The following is a 5,927-nucleotide window of genomic DNA, read 5'->3' on the forward strand; positions in this document are numbered from 1 at the left end:
CTTCACATTACATAATATTATGCATATATGATCCTCCATGAGTCCCAAAAGTCAAGATAATATCAAGATAGCAAGTTGGTTCATGGTGGTTGACTAGACAAAGTCAACTGATTAAAACTAGGGTTTCCTAGATCCTATCTCCTACAATTTTTGTCATATGTAAATGATTCCAAGATAAAAGTTACTCTAAATGACATTCCAAAAAACTTTCATGTTGAGGTCTAGATCTATTTTTGCTTTTAAAGTCATTTTTTATGGTGAAAAATTATAGGTCATTTTGTCTAAACCCTAATTTGGAGGTCAACTTCCCAAGACCATAACTTGCTCAATGTTTATGATATGAATGCTATTCTAGTTGCATGATTAAATTCAATATGTCTACTTCAACTTTTATGTTTAGAGGAAGTGAAAATTCAACTTTTAAATGCATGTGATATGAGGAAACATTATAGGTCATTTTGGGTCAATACCATTGAACAAATGATTTTCCTCAACTTCTAAAATGCATAACTCCCTCAGGATAAATCCAAATAAGGTCAAAGTTGTAACTAATTTTAAGGAATTTGAGATAGCTACAACTTTGATGAAGGAACATTTCTCATTTGAAGTCCATAGAAAAAGTTACTCAAGGTGGAAGAAGTGAACATATGGCTTGGTACTTAGATTTTTTTTTGATATGTTTGATTTTGCAAACTTCCACCTCAAAATCCATCATGATCCAAGATTCAAATGAAAATGTGTTCAACATGAAAGTTGTTCCTATTGATCCAACCTTTCCAAAAAGTTCAAATTCATCCCATTTGGATAAATAATGAATGGCTTGCGCATGGCTTAAAGTTGAAGGACCATTTGGAAGATTTGAAGTTCCATTTCTCACACACGAATGCATGGCCTTTCCACATTACTTCAACATTGCTTACACTCATTTTTGGACCTAAATGCATCACTACATGGGCCTATAACACACCCATGCATCCATGCAAAGGCAATTTCTATTTTTGGAGTTTTAAAAGAAGTGTGCAATTATCAATGACCTTGGCTATAAATAGAAGCCATCTCACTCAGAATTGAGGACCCTTGCGCGCCAGCTTTGAAGCTACAACCCTAAACCTCCACATTCAAAGGATAAGCTTGGTGATTTTCATTAAAAATAGGGTTTGAAATCTCCCACTGTTTTGAGATTGAAACTCCAAGAGTCTTTCTTCTTCCTTGATCCATTTCCACTCCATCAAGCATCCAAAGCAAGGCCAAGCACAATTGAGAGCAAGATCGTGTCCATCTGAATTTGCAGTGAAGGTGAATTTTTGAATTTTTCATCTCTTCGATTCTCACTCAATTCTCCACTATTCTTGTTGATTTTTGGTTGTCTGAAGTCCTACTAATGTAGGAAACAAGATTGAGTTGCTTAGAGGTCAAACCGAAGCAACTCAGATCATGATCCTCAAACTTCAACTCCCTGTATCTTTCTATATACATGGAGTTAGGTGAAATTGAGGCCAAATTCGAGTTCCTGAGCATTTTTACTTTAAATTCATGTCCTCCTTTTTTATTTTGGTGATGGTTGAAGGTGGACCAGTCCGGTGAGGTCCACCGGAGAAGAAGACCGGAGCTCTGGCTCCAGCGATGTGTTGGCATGTCTCCAGACCACATGATCCTTCTATTTTGTTTTAATCTTGAGCGTCCAAATTGATTACTACGCGTGTGGAACATTGACTAAGGCTCACCATGGATAGCGCGCTCTGATCCACTTGATCTGTCATCTCAACTAATGAGGGAGATCAAGTGGTCCACGTTTTTTAGCATTTTCTTATTTTCATTTTAATTGACTTATTTTCATTAATTCATATTAATTTTAATATTGATCCAAAAAATATGGGACCAAAAAAATTTCAAATATTTTTCTCTTTCATTTTATGAATTAAAATTATATTTTGGATCAATATTAATATTTTTCATGATTTAATTGTTTTTGTGCATATTTTTAATTGTTTAAAAATACTTTTAAGTTTCCAAAAATTATGAAATTTTTTCTCCAAGGTCCTTTGACCTTGTTTGACCTTTGATAAATCTCTTGGCCATTTATTTGGTGTTTTGAAGAGGTTTTAGGATTTTGACCAACCATAATTTAATTTAATATATTTTTTTAATTGATTTTTAATTGTGTAATTGTAAATAAATTGTGTTGAGCCATTTGTGTTGACTTGTTGAGTTTGACTATATTGTTTGGGCCTTGGTCAAGGTTGATTTGACTTTTCTTGGATTAAAATCATTGGATTTAGGGGATTGATGAAATGTACATTTCATCTCCCAAAATGAATGAATGATTTTAATTTGATAAAAGTCCCCCCATGACCAATTTGTATTTGTCTCATTTCCCCTCCCTCTTCATCTTCAATCCCATTCTATCCCATCCATTTCATTGACCTATGATATCTCTATATCCTAAGGCTAATTGATTGCAAAATCAACATAAGTATGGATGAGATTAGGTCCACCCTCTTGCCATTTTCTTTTGAGTGTGGTATATTTTAGGAGTATGGTTCATAATACCATATCTCTAACATGCATTAACACTAAAAATTCTATTGCCCGACCTCAAATAGTTGTGACTTCTACATAAGTCCAATTACGATTGCTTAACATAACACTAAATTTTGACCTAAAAGCATAGCATTCTAGTAAGTGAGATTGTAAGTCTCCCCCCTTTCATGGTATTGTGTGGAAATTTGACCTTTTTTCCGTCCTTTGGAAGATGTCTTGGTTCAAGGATCCATGCTTGTGAATAGAGGGTTAAGTGTTCTCCAAAGAATGACTTAAACAATGAAAAAGCAAAATCAATACTAACTTCTAATTAACTAACATTTGACTAACTTTTAATTTCAAGTCATTTACTTTATGCACTTTAAATTCAAGTCTTTATCATTTGCCATTATTCATACCATTTAACTTGTTTACTTTAATGCAATTTTCACTTTACTCACTTGAGCCATATCTTGTGATTATATTGTGATTGTATATACTGGTTTGTGTATTTTGTTTGTGTTTGTGATTTTTTGACTTTAATGTACATAATAACAACAAAAACCTTAAAAAAGATTTGTGTGGACTGTTGGATTGGATCTGAGACATTGAACTTAGAATTAGACAATATTCCCTATGCAAAAAGGACTTGGCCAATGCCAACTTTTCTAAAGCCAAGCCATTGTGAATTGAACTTTCATCTGATGCAAGTATTGAGATCCCTCTTGAGTTCATCTGCTACATGGTCTTGATGTAATTGTTACTTTGAACCTGTGTCTAGTGCCTTATTCTGAGCCATTCAAGAAGTATGTCATTTGATACATGGGAGATTATGAAGAAGATCACAGAGTTGCTAAGCTTGGATGTGTCTATCTTTATTTGATGCATTGCTCTTCACCTTACTATTGTGTGTATTGATATTGCTTGATTATAAAGTCTAAGGGAAAAATGCGTTTCTATATGACATTCTTGTCTATTGGATTGCATCCCATTGGTCAGATCTTTTCAACCCTTAACTTTTAATTTTTGCTTAGGATTAGTCTCTTCATCTCCTCCCACTTCTTAAATTTCAAATCTCCCCCCCCCCTTTTTTTAAATCTTCTTTGCTTGTGATTTCTAAACTATGACTTGATTGCAAATTAGAAACTTTGGCCTTATGCCATTGCATTTTTTCAAACTTTTTTTCTTGATTAAACTTGTAAATGAACTTAACCATATTTGACTTAAAATTTCAAAAGGCAAAAAGAACTAACACCCATTCAAACTCTTTTAGGTCTTTTGTGCCTCTTTCGAACTTAAATTTTGTTAAAAGCAACTCACTCACTTTGAAGTTATTACCACGAACTACGAGGTTTTGATCCCTCATTTTATGTTGGTACGTAGGCACAAGTCCCAAGGTCTTGTCAAACACAAAAATATAAATTAATGAATTCTTTTCTCATCCCCACACTCTATTTATTGCAAACATCTTTTCATACCAAAACACATGTACACACAAAAAAGGGCTCCCTAGGAGTACCTAGGACACTTTGGGTGCTAACACCTTCCCTCTGTGTAATCAACCCCCTTACCTGTAATCTCTGGCATTTTATTAGTTTTGATTTGAAAACTTCTTATCTTTGAGTATTGTTCGTACTTTTTCCTTTTTCCCTTGGAAACAATAAAAGCGCGGTGGCGACTCTGGTTTCATTGACATCAAGCTTATCTATAGCTTGATGGTCATGAATTTACCGCTACAAGTAGTTGTGAATGAAATTATGAAAATACAACATGCTTTCCTTTGGGAGGGAGTGATTTGAAGTGAAAAACAAATTGGTTAAGTTGTGAAAGTGTTTACAAAGCCAAGAATGAGGGAGGTTTAGAAGTGAAACACTTTGAAAGTTTCAACAATGCTTTACTAAGAAAATGACTTTGGAGAATTCTGTCTAAGTCGAATTCCATTTGATATGGTTGATTAAAGTTCAGGTATGGTAACATTCAACAAAGAATTTTGGAGGAGTTTAGCCAAGATAAGAGTAATAGAGAATCAACATGGTGGATGGACTTTCATAAAGTTGGCTTTGAATTTTGGAATACAAAAATTGGTTCAACAAGTATATTTGTTGCATGCTAGGAGAGGGAATCAAAATCAACTTCTGGAAGTGTTGCTAGATGAAATAAGACCTTTTGTAGAATCAATTTCCAACCATTTTTTCCTTAGTTATTAAAACCTGTAGAAGTATTGTTGAGTAAGGGTCCTGGAAAAGTATAGAGTGGATCTTGAATATTTTATTGTAGAAAGAAGAAGTTGAACTTAATGAAGAGAAGTCAAGCAAATTGAATGATCTTAAGGCAATTATCCATTCAATGTATCCCAAATATTTGGATGAAGGATGATTTTATTTGGTGGAAAGATAAAGTAAGTTTCTCTGTCAAAAGCAGTTGTAATAGATTTACAAAATTAATCAATACATGATCTTTAATTGATGGTGAAACCTTGAAAGGTCTGAACAAGGTTTTGAAATCAAAATTTCCTTCTAAAATCCAAATCTTTGGATGGAGACAACTTCTATAGAGGTTCCCCACAATACTGGAATTGGAAAAGAGAGGAATTCTGCATGGAGGAATTCTTCATTTCAAAGGTTGAATTTAAATCCAAAAACATAGCATAATGATTCGGTAAAAAAACAAATTATAAAATAAAGCAAAGTATTCCCAACTGGATGTTACAATATTAGAGAAAGATCTGGGATAATACTAATAGCTGAAAAAAATTCCTGGCAAAACATGATATATAAACAAATAACTGAAGAGGAAACTACGCCATGCTCCGTAAAATCAACAAGTACGACTCCTCATCTCAACCTGTGGATCATCTGCATAAGGCACATATAAAGTAGCATGGAAACAAGAAGGGGTGAGAATACATTTTATAAATTAAATGGTGCAAAAACAACAAGGATAGTAAATCATATCATTTATAGTCAACACAATTATACATTTCACACCATTGACAAAATTAAATATATAATGCTCATCTCCTCTACTCCCATGTATGTGGTACCATCTACTGGTATCAGAGTTACTTTACTGAGTGATCCTAAACACTAAAACAAAGTCCTTAACACTGGATCGAAGTCCTCAACACTGGATCGAAGACCTTAACACTAGATCAAATTCCTACCTAACTCTGATATATATGATGCATGATGCTACAAACAAATTCCATTCTCCATCTGAACCTTTTATGCCAATTATCAACGTTGCCGATTAATGCTAACAGTGGTTCTTGCGAACCTAAACACATTAACACTCATTTTTCCGAACCTAAACATATCAACATAGGTTCTCCCGAACCTAAACATATCAACATTGGTTCTCCCGAACCTAATCATAAATCACATGAATACCGAACTTGTGTCCTAACT

The sequence above is a fragment of the Lathyrus oleraceus genome, chromosome 2, assembly GCF_024323335.1.
Source record: "Lathyrus oleraceus cultivar Zhongwan6 chromosome 2, CAAS_Psat_ZW6_1.0, whole genome shotgun sequence".
Lineage (NCBI taxonomy): Eukaryota > Viridiplantae > Streptophyta > Magnoliopsida > Fabales > Fabaceae > Lathyrus > Lathyrus oleraceus.